This window comes from Myotis davidii, unplaced genomic scaffold (assembly GCF_000327345.1).
Source record: "Myotis davidii unplaced genomic scaffold, ASM32734v1 scaffold1019, whole genome shotgun sequence".
Lineage (NCBI taxonomy): Eukaryota > Metazoa > Chordata > Mammalia > Chiroptera > Vespertilionidae > Myotis > Myotis davidii.
In genome coordinates this window covers 882,301-899,824 of record NW_006291430.1, presented here as the reverse complement: position 1 = coordinate 899,824, position 17,524 = coordinate 882,301, and the positions used below count along the sequence as shown (strand labels likewise).

At 46.2% G+C, this 17,524-nt stretch overlaps 1 long non-coding RNA gene across 1 annotated transcript; it reads right to left on the bottom strand.

Moving 5' to 3' along the window:
- Positions 1–964: 964 nt before the first annotated feature.
- On the bottom strand, positions 965–11,817 carry LOC107183229. Its single transcript, XR_001514025.1, has 3 exons — positions 11,749–11,817; positions 2,242–2,247; positions 965–975 (listed from the first exon to the last, which is right to left on the bottom strand). It is a non-coding gene; the product is annotated as an uncharacterized LOC107183229 (long non-coding RNA).
- Between the last annotated feature and the right edge of the window lie 5,707 nt (positions 11,818–17,524).

The window sequence follows — 17,524 nt, the reverse complement described above, 5'->3', positions numbered from 1 at the left end:
GACCGCCAAAGGGGTCACGACCCACAGGTTGAGAACCGCTGTCCTATAGGATTGAACCATGATTGAACCCAGGGCACCATGATTTCATATCCACAGTAGCATTGGAACTTTTTGAACCCAATCAATGGATTCTGCTAAGAAAGATGTACCAGGTCAGACTACAGTCACCATGAGAGCTGACAGAGGCAAACACAGTGGGGCGCTCACCATCAGTCACAGTGACACAGTCACCACCATGTCCTTGCAGGGGGCAGGGGGAAGGCGGGAGGGCTTGCCAGATGAGGAAACAGGGAGGGACCTTATGCAAAGGGAAGGGAATGCCAAAGGCACAGACAAGAGCGTTTCATGGGTTTTCGGGAAAATGACTTGGTGTTACTAGGAGTTGGAATGAGAGGTAGGTCTGGAGGTAGGTTGGTGGTTGAAGGGTTCTATGACAAAGAGCCTCTTTATCCTGAAGAAGCTTGAGATGATCCGCAGCCTGTGGGCACTCACTGGGGGCTTTACATCAGGAGTGATACGGTTTCTCTTGCATGTTATATCCATAGCTCTGGCAAGATGGTGGAAGATAACTTTGGGGTGGGGGGAGGGGAGACTGGAGTTGGAGAGCCCACGAAGAAAGCAATTGCCTTTAGTGGAAACACCAGAGGGGCTTTGCTGGGATATCAGTAGCAAGATGGATGTGAGAAAGGGGAAGGAAGTACAAGCAAGGGCTCAGCCAGGCCTGCCTCTCCCAGGGAAGTGGAAACCAGGCCGTGGTCCAGTCCCCGGCACCCATGTAAGTGTCAGCAACGGGAACCCAGGGGGAGGGGAAGGTCTGCAGGGAAATCTCAGAGGAGATGCTGAGGTTGGGCGCCTGTAAGTTATGCAGCCAGCGTCCTGATGCAGGAGTTCTGAGCTCATAGGAGTTTTGACTGCATTAATAGTTTGGGGAGCTGTTAGTTTATAGATTGCAGTGAGAAAAAGTCCATTTTCCATCTGTGCCTTAGTTTCCCTCTGGCATATTTATATCAAAAAGTAAACTGCTCCTCAAGGATGCAGTGGCTTCCAGGAAATGTTTATAACAATCATCGCATATTTGTACAGCAGGTTGGATAATTTTACCCAAATTTCACAGGTAACAAAACTGAGCTTCTAAGATTAAGTGACTTGGCTACAACGACTAGAGAGCGTCAGTGAGTGGTCGAATCAGAACTTAAGACCTCAGTCCTCTGAGTCCTCTCTGGACATATTGTTGAGTCTTTGTCACAGTGATTTGTTGATATCATTGTCATTGTTTTTCTGAAGGGACGCTAACCTCATGAAAGAGGATTTTAAGTTCTCAGTGTCTGAAGCAGGGGGAAAAGCAATGAGCCTTTGTAACACTCCGAGCTCCATTGAAGACAAAGGTGATTACACGCTCAGGCTTATTAATGTCTCTGCATACGCACAGTTCTGTCCATCCGAGCAAAACCCACAACTGCAAAGTGTCCAGCAGGAGACAGACAGCACGCTCAGTGCTCATCCTGATCTGGAAATTACACCGTGAGGATCAGGAAGGCACAGAAAGAGGCTGGCGCCCGAGGAAGAAACACACTCATGGGCATCGTCTTCTTGCTCTCCGCAGCCCCCTCCCCCTCCCTGTAAAACTGTCACCACGCCGACGGGCTCCATCACAGCCCACATACAAGTCAACCACGAGCTCCCCAGTGGGCAATGTTTCACTTGTCCCCATCCTGTCCAAGGAGCTCTGTGAAAGATGTCCGTCCCCAATGGTTGCCACAGAGACATAAATTAAATCTCGCCAACCCTGAAAGTCACCTTCTGAGGGAAGTTTTTTTGGATTCTCACTGTCTCTACTTACCTGGGCCTTCCGATTACCCATAGGAGCAGGAGAGTATGAAGACTCCTAAAGGGAGGGCAGCGGAAACGTTGGCTGATGGGTAAGCACAGAACATGGTGGAGGGGCCCATCCCTCACAGCTCCCCGCAGTGCTCTGTCCTCTGCACCCCGAAGCCCAGGGCTTAGGGGCCCAGCAGAGAGGGCACAGATCAGAGAATGAGCACACTCCCTTGAAATGCTTCCTTTGGTGAAATTCAACAAGGACAGAACGTAGGGCTTCTTCTGCCCCCTGGGGGAGTTTACTTCAGTGCAACCGATGTACTCCTTCTCTGTAGGGACTAGAGGTCTTCTAGGGAACCTTAGGATGGAGCCATGGCGCCCAAGGCATGGTTAAGCCGGGTGAAGGCTCTGGTTCTAGCAGACATAGTGCTTCTCAGCCACCAACTGTATTTTCCTAGAGCTTTCGAATTTCTGACACCTTCACAGTCATTCCATCATATTTGGCCTTATCCTGGAAGGTAGTTGTAGCTTGAATAACTCTCTTGATTTAAAAGAGTGGGAGCCTGAGGGGCCGAGCCCTTAACTGACCTGGCCCAGGCTCCCTCTACCCCCAACCCTCCCCTCACCCCACCCAAGGCCACCTAATCCCCAGAACTGACCCTCTGTTCCCTTTAGGAATCCTTCAAATCCTATAGGAACAGCTCCAGGAAATACAGCTGCTATGACACAAGCAATGATCATTGTCACCCAAGGCTGTAACTCCACAAAGCGGCTTCTAGCAGCATCATCAACTAGAGAGTAAGTGGGCACCACCCCGTGGCAGTGCCCGGGGCTGTGTGCCAGGGACTGTCTAGAGAGGAGCGCCCCCTTATGAATAGAGGGCGTGGCTTCAGCTGAGTCATCACTGGGCATATTGTCAAGTCTTTGTTATAGTAATTGGTTGGTATAATTTCCCAGATCAAGATGGGCACTGAGCGTGCTATCTGCCTCCTCCTGGAGAGTGTGCAGCTGTGGGTTGTGCTCATATGAATAGATCTGTGTGCTGCAGAGACATGAATACGCTGGGTCAGTAGGCAACGTGTGTGCATCCGCCCAGGAGATAAGCACACGTGTAGCCCGTAGCCCAGGCGGTCTGATGTGTGAGCTTTCCAGCAATCCGGGCATGACGTCAATGCTGGGCGTGACGCACCGCCCTACAATGACGTCAGAGGAACAAAGGATAGCCGGATCTGAGTGTCTTGGGCTAACCAGTTTCATACTCAATTCCTGTGTCCAGAAGAAGTTGGGCTTAAGGGCAAATCTGTTGTGTTTATCTACCCAATTGTGTCAGAGTCCAGAAAACAACCCAGTTAGAGAAGTCTTGGTTTTTAGCATTTCATTGTCTAATCCATATCGGATTCCTTAATAGACTTCTGGATGCCTCTTACCTTCTCCACAGGCTGTCTGCAGGCTGCGTGGAGGGGAAATTGCCAGCAATGTTTGACATCGGGAGCTAACTTTCCCCCAGGACAGCTTAGTTTGCTTCTAATGGTAGTCAGTTCTTTCATGTTTTTATTGAGTAGGAAGAAGGGGTTGATTTGCATGTTCTGTATTACAAACATCATCTCTATATAGATTTAGATGGGGGAAAAAACACCTTTTTTGGTAAATTTGCTAAAGTATTATAAACTCATAAGAAGAAAGTCAATTATTCATTCCCTTTAGGTTCCGGATTGCAGTTTTATTGGTATGGAATTTAATAATACTTAGCACTTCACATACCTAAAGTAGTTTACAAACATTAACAAATCAATCCTCTCAGTGGCTCCTTACAGTTAAGAAATAATTAAATTACTTCTGATTCACAGAAGGGGGACATCAGGGAAGGTGACGGAATTTGCTTCAAGTGACAGAAACGTCAGTATCTTCAAAGTAGGAAGCACAATAGGACCTGCTTCTGAGATACGGGCTAATTTCAGAATGTTAAGAGTTTCTAAGCGTAAACAAAAACATGTAGTTTTCAATCTAAGAACCAATCAGATGCTGGCAGATTATTAGAGACAGAATATGCCATGAGGGAAGTAGGAATGACCACAGGGTCCATTTGGTCTGAGTGTGGGGATGACCAATCCAGACGGAAGAACACTCTCAGTATTGGGGCATCGCCCTGGATACAACAGCTCTGCCCCAAGCACGTCAAACTCAAAGGCTAACACGGGCCAAATAAACGAGGCATGTGGCCGGTAGGCGGCGAATTTGACATGTTTATTCTACACAAAGCCCTACTTTATCTGGACCATGACGAGGGATGTACACATTCTCAGAAAAATAAGAACATCTGTTTCCACTATGTCCCAGTCTTTTTGCTTGTTCTCCTTGAAATGTAGAGGGAAAATTCTCGAAGGTGCAGTGGCTTGCAAATAAAATATATTTGAAGACTGGGGTAAGTCATCAATCTGATATGCCTTCATTCTGATGGAACACTTAGTAGGGACTCTGAACATGGCAATTCAATGTAACTGTTCCATGATCCTTAATTAATTTAAAACCTACATAGCAAATTACCCCTCTGAGGAAGAGCCCATGAAGGATTAGCATTGTATCTTGTTTGGTTTTACCTTGTTTTGCCACATCTCATTTCTGGAAAACAACATCTTTATTTTTTAAGAAAATTTTTGTAAATGGAAAAACATCATACTATGGCCTTTACATTTTATGTTCTTCTTCAATTTTATCTCTATCAAAATTAGTTCTTCAATAACCACCAGATATCAGAATGGATATATCCTAACCAAGAGTTATTATTTTTAGAATTTAAAAAACAAAACAAAAACACCTTGTTAATAATAACCAGTGAAACACACAATTAGGAAAGGCTTATCGATAAAGAAATAAAGAAACAACTTGTTAAGTGGAAAACATAGGCCCAGGCCTGGGAGATTACCACCAAGTCTCAGCTAGGAAAAATTTAGTTGAAACCACTGATCACTTTATAAGAGGAAAGAAAAGGAGACAAAGATATGTTCTCTGAACTCCCCTCTTGCAATAATTGCACTGAACCATCAAGCAAAAAGCTAAAGCCCTCAGAGGGTTTCTTGTAAATGCACTGACATTGAAAAAGTCAACTTGAGTCTATCAGCCTGTGTCATCCCTCAGAGATGCCTGTGGGCACGCCTCCCCAGGACCCAGGCGGCACGTAGGCATGCGGTTCATACAGATTTCATGTGCACGCTTGCTGAATTGTTGCCATGAAAAACAAACTATTATTTCATTTCTCTGTCCTCACCCGTCACCTAGATTCTATGCTACTTGAATACATGGTTCTTTCTTTCTATTTCTCCCAAAGCAATCAATTCTACTTCCATTGTTTTCTAGCGGACCAGTCTGTTTACCACGAGCTCCCCTGCTTTAAATGGAAATAAATTAAATGAAAGTAAATAATGTATGCTCCCCCTCGCACATATTTTACCCCGAGCTCACAACATGGTTAAATTGATTTAAGTGCCATTTTATCAAATATTGGAAACAGCTTGGCTAAAATCACAATTTCTGTGTAATTCACATAGGTTATTTCTCTAGCTCCAGAGAAAAACTATACCATAATTTAGATTACAGACACCCAAAGATACTCATGCGCTCTTTGGTTGTTTTAGTGTTTTGTTTCAAAAAGAAAAAAAAAATCATTTACATAGTGTTTTTCTCAATATAAATAGTTGAACCGAATGATCACAAAATGAATAAATCTAAAAACAACCAAGCAAGCGGTAGCTTATAGAATGAGGTAGCATGCTATTATTCAGAAATGTTTTCTCAAGGTCACCACAAAATTTCTCCCAGAATTTACATATGTTGAGTGTCTTTATTAAATTTACTAGAGGCCTGATGCACGAAAATTCGTGCAAGAGTAGGCCTTCCTTCCCCGGCCGCCAGCACCGGCTTCCCTCTGGCACCTGGGACCTGGGCTTCCATCCTCCAGCCACCTGCAGGCACCCAGGACCCGGGCTGGCTTCTCTCCACCCCGGCTTGGTCAGGAAGGATGTCCGGAATGACATCTGGAAGACATCCGGTCTAATTAGCATATTACTCTTGTATTATTATAGCTAAGATTAGTTGACTCTAAATTCTAATTTTGTTTTGCTACATTTAACCCACAAGTTAGGCAGTCTGGGCTATCATTAACTTCTCCATGCTCTCCACTTTCTCTTTGAGTTTCTTAGTCTTGCCTTTCCACTATTGTCTATTTGTAATTCCACTTGCCAACAAGCTGTTCACAATACTGAAATATTAAGTTAGCTTAAATATCTGTTTGCTTTCTAATTATGTTTTCATCACCAAGTCTGTGATCACCTCCATGAATGAAGAAGGCAGGTCAGTATTCAGGAGCAAAATCCCAGATTCTAAAGATGGAACATATTTGTGTGGCCCTGGTATATTTGAAATTAGGGATTCGCATCACTGTGAAATGCACTACCTCCTCAGAGCTCACACATTCATCCTCCGCAGTGATGGAGAGCCCACACCCACAGGTGAGCGCACCCTCGCCATCAGTCACCTGTGTGCTTCCCACCCAGGCCCAGCCCTCCCTGGGCTAGGCTGTCTCCCCTGGATGGGGGTCCTCTAGCAGTGCTCACCCGGTTCCCTGCAAACATCCCGTGTCTTAAAGGTCATGGAAATGATCAAAGACGACGAAACATCCATTATGACGATTATATTCCAGCAGAGCCTGGCCTGCCCTCAGTTCCAGCTGCCACAGTCAGGGTCAATCAACTATTATTCTAGCTGCTTTTCACAGCCCACTGACTTGAAATTGACTGCCTGCAGCTCTGTTTTAGTGCAAGAGGGAGAGAGAGAGAAAGAGAGGGAGAGAGAGAGAGAGAGAGAGAGAGAGAGAGAGAGAGAGAGAGAGAGAGAGAGAGGTGTGTAAAAGAGAGAGGTAAGAGAGAGAAAGAGAAAGAGAGAGAGGGATAGAGGATATAAATCATGGAAGGAAATTCTAGAATCAAACGTATTTTTCAGAAAATGAAAAATTTCTAGGGATTTTAATATAAGCCATTTAAAACATACAGGTGGCTTCATTAGCGCCCAAGTCTAGTCTACAGAGTAGGTACAAACTATCTTTTTTTGTGCGTAATAAGTGACCATCATAAAATAATGAAACTGTTAATAATAGCCACCTATTAGTGAAAAGGGAGATGCCTGCTGAGTATTCATTACGGCAGGTACTGTGGGCCTCCTGTCATTTGATCCTCAGGACGCCCCTGAGACGGGCAATATGTCTTCCTCCTTTCCCACATGTGGAAACTGAGGTGTCCCTAGGTGAGCAGCTTTCCTGGAGACCCAGAGACAGACACAGGGCTGAGGTTTGCACAGCCACACGGCACAGCCCCGTGAGCGGTCGGGGTGGTATCTACTGCTGCAACAGACGGGGGGAAACTGAGGGCCAGTGACAAAGGTAATTACTCAGCATTCTGCTGTCACACATCAAAGCGAGGCTTCAAACACACACTTGACTCCCAAACCATGTCTCTGTTCCCATGAAACCACAGGTCAGATAGTCAGTCCCACTCCTGGGTCTCAGACGCTAGGCCTGGAGGCTCCTACCCATTACTAGTGTTTCCTTTTCATCTGAGCCCCTCACGCATGGTTCTTGCAGGGTCTTCACTTCAGCCAGATATTCTGCCTCTGACTCTATTTGAAGGGTGGAGAGAAATGAGAACCCCAGGCAGCCTTTGGCACCTGGACTTCCCCACCCGGGGCTGGTCATAACACAGTAACAGTCCTCCTCTCCCGCTGGCGAACCTCTGCTCTAACCAGGACCGGAGGCTGCATGGGACCCCTGCGTCTCATCTCTGTCCCGGAAGCCAGTGACAGCTTGCCCTGTGGCTTGGCAGGTGTCAGAACCTGGCGCTGAGCTGTGCTGATTGTCAAAGGCCTCCGTAGGCATCACCAAGGACAGGATAACAGGCAAAGGAAAGCAAGCTGAGGCCCGTGTGTGTGATGAGAGGTTTGTCATAGGCCATCCAGCAGCTCAGACACAATGACCATTTGCTCTCCTTGTTGAAAGAGCATTGATGTAGGGGAGGTATTATTATTCCCACTTTTCAGATTTGGGGAAAATGACATCCCAAGGGGTCAAATAGCTCATCCATAGTAATACGTTTTGAATTTGAACCTCAAAATGCTTGATTCCCAAACACACTTTTTGTTTTTATCCTTTGTAACAAAGCAAACTTTTTTTTTAACTTCTCAAAAGCAGTCAAGACCCTATGAATATTGGTCCTTTGAAAAAGAATTGTGGGGATGGGGTGTGAGAGAGAACTTTTACTCCTCCCAGACACTGAAGCTCCACCATCTCTGAACTGCTGGAGCCCCGTGTGGAGAGACCCAAACCTCAATGGGCAGATGCAGCAATGAGATCAATGGCCCGCGGGTCAGTGGGGGCAGCAGGGGTTTGGCCCACATCCCTTGGCGCCCAGTTCAGTCGGAGAGAACACGGAATCGCATTCTTTAGCTTTCGCTCCTTTGATGGGAGTGTCCGCACCTCCCAGGCTGACTCTAACCTGTGGAGTGTGTGTGTGCACACTCCTCTCTCCACACCCAAAGCACTGCACCCAACACGTGAAGTGATGCTGGCCCCATTTGTGAACAAAGAGTGCACACTCGCCCTGTAGGCGTCAGAATCAGATGAGCTTCTTTGGAGAATAATACATGGTTTGTTGGCAGAGCAGATGGCACCCATAGGGCCACAGGTGCTGGTGAGTAATTTTACCAGCAAACGATGGAGAACTCGCTCTGGGAGCTGGGGTGTGAGGTTAGGCCAGTGGTTGGCAAACTGCGGCTCGCGAGCCACATGTGGCTCGCGAGCCGCAGTTTGCTGACCACTGGTTAGGCCATGTTTTTTCTGGACATACTCTAGGATGCACAATATTGAATCCAGCATAAAAGTCACTTCCCTTTCGCTACATGGAAAATTTCTCGTTGGTTCTGCCCTATTTCACAAGTTCTTAGCTTGATGCCAATAGTGACCATTTTTAGCAGGTGCGCCCAGACTTCTGTGCGGTGGGAGGGTGAGGGGAATGTGCAGAGGCCGTGGGGCATGTGTCAGACCCTCTTGGCTGACATGTCAGAGCCGGAGACTGGCAGTTTGCAGACCAGAGGATGGGAGTCCCGCCCATCGCCACTGCCATTCACCCCACCCCGGGGCCCACCTGCGTTTGTCTGGGTTGCACGTGTCCATCCAGAAACGCAAGCTGAGGAGAGAGACCCAGGAATGATGGCCAGTGCAGCCCATCCATCGCTCTCCCCTACCCGGCCGCTAATGAAAGCCGCTGCTGGCCAGCCGGGCAGCCTCGGGGACAGCAGAGAGGGAAAAAGCCGGTGGAAACGGAGGAGTCAGCTTGATCTACAGTGTAATTACAGCCGTGCTGCGAGACAACACAAATTGGGCCCCTGTGCAGCCGTATTTCTCTTTGTCCAGAAATTAATTTTCATATCAGAAGAGAAGCCATTTAACTTCTGAAACCGAGTTGGACAAGGCAGAGAAAACGCCGAGGATGGCACCCCGGGGCCTGGGGTGGCATTAATATTTCTGACTGAGTTTGAGGGGACTGGGGACTCCCCCACCTCCCTGCCTCACTCCAGGCAAAATCAAGGATCGGATTCCGAGGGAAAGATACTGGTGGGAGCGGGGGCTGGGGAGGCCGAGGGGCCGCATAAAGAAGAGAAAAAGGGGGGAAGGCAGCCGTGAGCACAGACATCACACACCCAGACCTATTCATCTTCCCGGGATCAGGAGGGGAGAAGCGAAATGAAGTCGGATGCCTTTTTTTTCCCAGAGCTCTGGAGGGCAAATATAATAACAAATAAGGAAATGCTGAAAAATCAACACAGTTTACGCCGGATAAAAATAGAGGCGCGGGGAAACCAATAGCATGACTGGTTTCTCCTCTCCTGAGAAGTGGGGCGGAACAAATGGGCTGGCCTAGCTTCAGGACCAAGGTTCCCATGATCTCTGAGGCTGTGGTCCTGTGGTTGGAAGGGGGCGGGTCCCCTCTTGCTCCAGCAGCTCTGCCCCTCCCCTTTCTACTCCCCTAGAGCCCATGCCACCACCCCCACCCCCTACCCCTCACCTCTTTCCTTCCTTTGCCCCTATTGCACCAAATGGCTGGTGCTCTTCTCCCCTGACAAGTGGCCTCCTGGTGGGGCTGACTGAGCGACACAGGTACATGGGAACCAGGGAGTGGCGCTCCCTTCCCCTCCCTGACACCATGGGTCGGACACCTGCCACTCAGAAGCAGCACCTTCCTAGATAGACCACAGCGCCGTGCCCACGGGAAAGAGGAGGTAAGAGCTCAGACTTCCTGAGGACGGTCACCATGATCCGCCCCTTGTAGTGACACTGCTCCCAGCATAGAAACGCCGAGGATGGCACCCCGGGGCCTGCATGGCTCCTTGTAAAAGTACACGATCAGCATGGCTCCTTGTAAAAGTACATGCCTGATTCATGAGACTGTGATGGATCAACACTGGATTCTTAACCAAGAAGGACACACCTCCTGCCAGGATAGAGGCAGGGGGACAGCTCTCCCCTTGTCCATCCTTCTCCTCCCTCTCCCCTCCTCTTCTCTAGGCCACCCTAAGAGAAGTCAGGGGGGCGCTATTTGAACAAAATTGAGCTACACTAACCATCTGCCTGTTTTTCTCTCCGTGATGGTGTCCTTGGCTCCCTTGCCAGGAGTGAGAGGCTTTGGCAGATCCAGACTGTATCTCAGGGGCTGACAGACAACATCTCAGGGCCTGATCGAGTGTCCAATGAGATGGAACAGAAAGCGAAATGCATTGGGCTGATGGATATGAGGAGGAGAGAGGGAGAGGTGGGGGGCAGCCTCCTGCCCCTTCCGACTGGGGCCTGGCATCATGCAGGTAGAGCCAGGCAGACAAGGCCAATCTCAGTCCCTTAATAGACTATCTGCTCAGTACCTTTAGCCTGTGAGCAGGAAAATAGACTGTCAGACAGGTAGATGACAACTAAAGGCGTGTGTGTCCATACAGAGTTCATATGTGGAATCTAATGAACACAATAAACTGATGGACAAAATAGATCCAGAGACATGGAAGCATGGAACAGACTGTAGAATCTCAGAGGGGAGGGAGGCCATGGGAAGAGATTAACCAAAGAACGTATTGGTATACATGCATAACCCATGGACACAGACAATAGTGCTGGAAGGCCTGGGTCAGAAGTGGAGGGGAGGGGGACAACAGAGATAAAAAGGGGACATCTGTAATACTTTCAACAATAAAGATAAATTAAAAAAGGAACAGGTCTAACTATCTTATGGCATTTGGGATACATGGTGACATGAAGACCACACTGGACTCCAGAACGGGCATCACAGGGTTCTTTCGCTCAGCGTCCATCGGGCATGTCAACTTAGATAAGCCACCTTTCCCAGCTCTTCATTTCCATCTTTGAAGTAACAGAAATGACATCAGAGTTGGAAGGACAGCTTACCCAATACCCTTATTTACTTATTTTATATGAGGAAGCTGAGACATGGAGAGGAGCGATGTATGGAGGGTCACACTGCTTTGACCATTTACCCAGAAGTGGCTCAAGAACACGCAGAATATTCATCTCAGGAGGGGAGCCCTAAGGAGTGGCCATGGCCTCTGACTCCCACTCTAGTGCTCTGTCCCCTGCAGACATGTATGTCCAATGACCTTGGCCTCAGACACAAGACTAACAGAAAGAGCGACTGAGTCATAGGTCAGGACAGCCCCCGAGGAACCCGCCCAGCACCGTGTGAACACAGGTGGTGAGTTGGTGTCTAGTAAAGGTAACATGGCGTCCAGGAAACAAAACTTGCCTGTTCTAGCTGTTTCCCTTCTTCACCTGGTTTGGTTTCAGACAGTAAAATTCCACCCCATCTGAGTTTATAATGCCTATACCAGGGGTGAGCAACCTTTGTGTGAGTGCGTGCCAAAACCAGCAAAATCTCTGACTCAAAATTCTTCTGCGTGCCAACCCTAATTTTTTTAAGAGCATGTTATGCCTACTTGATATCTCTTAAGGTGTAGGTATGTGAAGAACCTTGAAGAAATAATAAAATTAATTTGAGCGACCAAAACACAGTATATGATGATGAAAAATGCCTTTATTCTTTAATGTATACATGTTATGTAAAATTATTTATCTAAGATGCACCTACACTGAATTTATCTGAAAAATAAAAAGTCGATATTAAGAAAAAAATTGTAAATGGAAGATTATAAGAGAGGGTTTTGCATGCCAGCAAAAGTTACTGGCGTGCCATTTTTGGCACGCGTGCCAGGGTTGCCCTCCCCTGGCCTATATGCTTCATCAGAAGGACTGCCACGTGACTACTGTATGTGTTTTGCTTAGAAACAACCATTTAACTTTGCTTTTCTCCTGAGTTGTACGTCTGACCAAGATACCCATTTTTCAGATAGAGAAACTGAAGGTCAAAGCCTACAAGGGTGCATAGGACATGGGGGAAGTGAAGTCTCTGTTAAGGTCCCTGAAGCCTGAACAGGACCCGGGGGTGGGGCGGGGGGTGGAGAAGGCCTAGGAGCTTTGTCAGCGTCCAGCCAGAGGCGAAGAGTCCACAGTGTGATGCTTGTAATGAAAGAGTTTTCTTTTCTCTTCATCTTTTGCCTCCTGGCAGCATATTTTTGTCAGGATCAGCTAAATAGGTGTTACACAATCTAGCACCTCTTGAGACCTGAGTGGCAGAGACCACAGAGCATGAAGGAGGGAATTTTCAGGTTCTTGGGGAAGGATGGTGTCATATTCCCCTTGTTGATCTTATTAGCACCAGTCGCCGTGAAGTTAGCCCCTTGGTTATGTTTTCTTAGTTTTTCAATATTTGTCATCCCGTTTCTATTGTTCTTGGTGTTATTTTAATTATTCTTCATTCTTATGAGCGGATTTTAATTTTCTGAGCACCCCCTGGGTGATGCTGAAGACATAATAAAAAGAGGTCTAATAATCATGTGAGCCCTGTGCTGCTGGTCATCCTGGTATTATTTAGATTATTAATAATGATGCTAATCGTGGCCATAATAAGAGCAGTTTCTGTCTAGAAGTTCAGAGCATTTTAGAGAAATAGGAACGTGTGCACTCACACATCTTGGGGGAGGCAAAGGGGAGGAAGATGGGTATGGATAATGTACCTCCCCTAAGGTAAGAGAAAACAGCAAAACATAAGCACAGGAAATAGTTGGCAGTCGCTGAAATAAACAGCACCGTTGGGGATCTGGGTATAATCTTGACTCTCTGTCCTACACATGAGGAGGCTCAGGTCTTTAGGGCGGGGCCAGAGCGCATTCACCACCAAACACAGGTTTGGTCCATAGCGTATGCTGAGAGGATGAGAGGATGGGAGGATGGGAGGAAGGGAGGGAGGCAGGATGCACTAAAATAAAATAAAAATGAAAGTCAGACAGGAGCAAGGGATGTACTGGGTCCTTAGGGGGACCTTATCAAATATGCCAACTGGATCCCAAAGGGAAGGGCTGTTTGGCCTCCAAACCAGGTCATTCCCAGAGTGGCCATTAAGAGGACCAGGCTTAATCCACCCAGGAAGTCAGCTTTTGAGCTGGTGGATGAGGTGGCAGCACTATGGATGGAAAGTCATTGGGTAATAGGTTTGTCACCATTTTTTCTCCTCCCTCCTTGCACTGCCCAGGGGTCCCTTAGCTGTCACAGGTGTCTATGGCCAGCAGGAGTCCGCAATAGTGGCTATTTTAAGCATACTTTCAGGTTGTCAGAAAGTTATCCAAACATCTATCTGTGGATGTGACAAAAATTCAGAACAATAATGTTCTTTATAATATTACTCATCATATCAGAGAACTGCAAATTATCTTAAAAATCAATACTATGGAGATGTTACATAAATTATGGCATACCCATATGATATATTGTTGTGCAGTTATTAAAATAATTTTAGTGGCTTAGGGACATAGGATGATGTTAAATGGGCACAGAACCAGGGAAGAAAAGTCAACGGCAAAGTCCTTGCTGGCGGAGCAATGAATGGGGAGGTTGGACTAGTGAAGTAAAGGGTGTCCCAAAACTCACACAAGATTTGAATTTTGCATGAACATTAACAACAACAACAAAAAAATAAAAGCCTAATTCTACTTGGTTTATTGAATCAGATTCTAATATCTGTTGCCCTTTGATTTCAATCCCTTCAATTTGATAAGCATTACCAAGTACCAATGATGGCCCAGGAGCAGGGACAATGAAGACCATGGCTTTGCGTATGTGCCAGCAAAGCCGTGGAGGTCATTTACCCGATGTCCTATTCTATACATAAACCTATACTGTATACTTTATGAATCAATAAAAAATTTACAATTTTTAATTATAAACCTGTGCTTTCTATCAAAATTACTTCTTGCATGAATTTTGGGACACCTTGAAGGTCATGCTAATAGGATTTGGGTTGAATTCATGGAGATGGGGGAAATAGCAAAAATTCTGTATAAGAGAGTAACATAGCTGTCAGCTGACACGAAAATGATTTTTTTCATTAAAATAAGCCTTTACTATTCTGTTAATAATGATATTCATCATGCTAATGTTATAAATTAATAAGTGATTATCACTGTAATCATACTAATGTAAAACATTATTTTATACCAACAGAATCAATCATAAAAGAAGCGGAGATGCCTCATTGGGAACAAGTGACTACAGCACGTGAGACTTTAACTTTCTCAAGCATATATTATTTTGCAATATAGATGACTATTACTAACCGATTTGATCCTTCTCAAAGGGAGCCTCTCTTTAATAAAAATGAAAATGAAAGCTAATGCTTGTTTTTCTCCCACTCTGCTTTCTATATGACCAATCAGTGTTTTAATGTTTATGCATTTTTTTAAATTTAGATGTGATTCATTATTAAACTGCTTCAAATACTGGTACATCTGGCCCTAGCCAGTTTGGCTCAGTGGATAGAGCGTCGGCCTGTGAACTGAAAGGTCCCAGGTTCGATTCCGGTCAAGGGCACATGCCTGGGTTGTGGGCTCGGTCCCCAATGGGGAACTTGCAGGAGGCAGCCATCCCATGATTCACTCTCACCATGGATGTTTCCATCTCTCTCTCCCTCTTCCTTCCTCTCCGAAATCAATAAAAATATATTTCTAAAAATATTGGCACATCTGTATACATGACAGTATAGTCATTTTTATACATGAGTATAAAGAAAATAATATTTTAAAAGTAAAATACATGCACATACACATATGGAAAAATATATTTTATCTATAGACCCTGACCTTGTATCCTGACCAAAATAATAAGTCTGCACAAACAGGTGTTGCTAAGAACTATTCGGTGCCATTGAAGGCTATATCAAACTAGCAATGCCAAGATGATGGACTAGCATGGAACCAGGCTTGAGATAATGAGACAGTGTGAACAAAAAGACCCATGAAGATAAAAACTGGGGCAGGGGAGCATTTTATCAAAATCACAATGAATAGAGTGCCTTGAAATTCTCCTACTGAAATCTCACACTGAGAAAGTACTTAGGGAAAACAACTCGGATGCCCTCAGGAAAGATAAAAGGGACTGGGCGGTGGAGGATGGAGGCAGGACCACAGAGATAGGTGAGGCCCAAATGAACCAATGGCAGCAGGAAGAGACAGAAGGGGGTGGGCCCTAGAGATTTTCTGTGAGACAATGAACAGGAGGAGAGGCCAGTGAGACACAGAGAGTAGGAATGAGGAGAGAAGTGATATTGACCAAGACTCTGAAGGTTGGAGCTTGGACACTTGGATGAATAAATAACAAACTGGATTAATACATAACAGAATGCAAGATGAGTCTTGCACTTTCTGCTGTACTGAGAACTTGCTACAGCTGATCTCATTGATCCCCCTGAGAGGCCTCTGAAACAAGTCCTTTAATTATCTTCACTTTGCAGACAAATAAATGGGGACCCGGAGAGTTTATATAAAATATACTCAGGACCGCCCAATTAAGAAGTGGCAGGAGTAGTTGGATTTGAAAGTGTGTGCCTCTTCCTAACTGTTATGCTCTACTACACACAGTAGGATATCACATCAGGAAGCATATGTACAGATAGAGGCCCTGGGGGAGGGGAGGTCTGCAGAGAAAGCAGCACCAGGGCACAGACAGACACCAACTGCCCGCATAGACAGCCCAAGACGCATTTTCCGAAGAGGGATTTTCATCTGTGAGACTGGGGGGCAGGCCCGCGCTGTTGTCAATGCGTTCTGGCGAGCGCGCTCATAGGGTCCAGCCAGCCAGCGGCCTGCCTGTTGGTACATTTCCTTGAGGAAGCTTTGCAGCCAACACTCGGGGCCAATTCTGTTCTGATTGCTTCCACTAAATCAGGAAGAAAATTGAAAAGATTGACACACGCATGCACAAAGCCTGGGTGGAAGTCTGCGGAGGTGATGATTGGCGTCCCCAGCCATGACCTTTATTTTCCATTAATGGACCTGGGTGAGTGGCAGTTGTGTTTGAAGCGGCATAAAATGAACTAAAATAAGAGGGATAAACAGGAACAGTTAAGGGCCGTTTCGCGAGGAGTCTGGACTTGATTAAATAACATTGTACACGGGGAGATGCTGTGATCTCAGACACAGACGGAAGATCAGCATTAAAACTAAGTGCTGACCCACCCAAACAGAGTGATTTTAAGCAACAGGAAGATGGGAGCTGATCTACAAGCCTTTTATCTCAAGGAAGTAGGTGAACATAAGGTAGCCAAAGGCCCAAAATTGGAGTCTAGAGATTGGATGTGAAGAAGGAACAAAGGAGAGAATATACCGGGGAATGGGGCTGGGGGACATCCAAGACTTTACGTAGAAACCACCATTGTGTTCATGAAATTCTATATTTTGAATCTGTTATCTGTCATCGATTTTACAAAGGGAGCTTGTTAGTCTGATGTAATAAGCCTTAGGTACCCTCTGCTATAATATTTTGGTTATAACAAAAGTGTGTGAAACCTTACTGACTGACTGGGCTCTGAAACTGGCCATGATCTTCTGAGAAACTGTTTTGTTTCAGGGAGAAACCCCTGTCCTCGGGCAGTTTGCTGATCCGTATAAACTTGAACTTTGCTCTCACAGAGGCACGATGTATCCATTGCTGACATTGGCAGATCTTGTCTTTTGTCTTCCTGTTCCCTCTGTTACTCTCCCGCCGAGAGCAGCAGTTTCTCAGGGCTCAAGGGTCCCTGATCTTCTCTCCCTTCTGGAACTCTTTCTGTGTTATGGCCCTAGCAACCCCGCATTGGACGATTATTATAAAAATTCTAACTCCAGCCTTGTCTGCTCACACATACACGCCCATGCCTTTATAGGGCAGACATCACCCCTGCAGAAGGTAACTGAGGATGGATGGCGACCACAGAACCCAGGAGAGAGGGGTGCTGGAGATAATGACAGCACGTAGCCTGCAGTGCAGACCAAGGTCGGCATTCATATGTGAGACCTCCCTTTTCCTTGAAACATAACACAAGAAGGAGAACCTTGAAAAGGGAACTGGAGAGACTAGATTTTGGCAGAGATAAGGTTGATCGAGAGGTCTCCATGTAGATAACCATGTCCCACATTTTATAAACTGCCCAGCCTTCTTTCCAGCGAAAGGCAGCATGGGAAAGAAAAATCAGGGGCCCCAGGAGGACCAGGCAATTCCTCTTTTCTTGAATGGTTC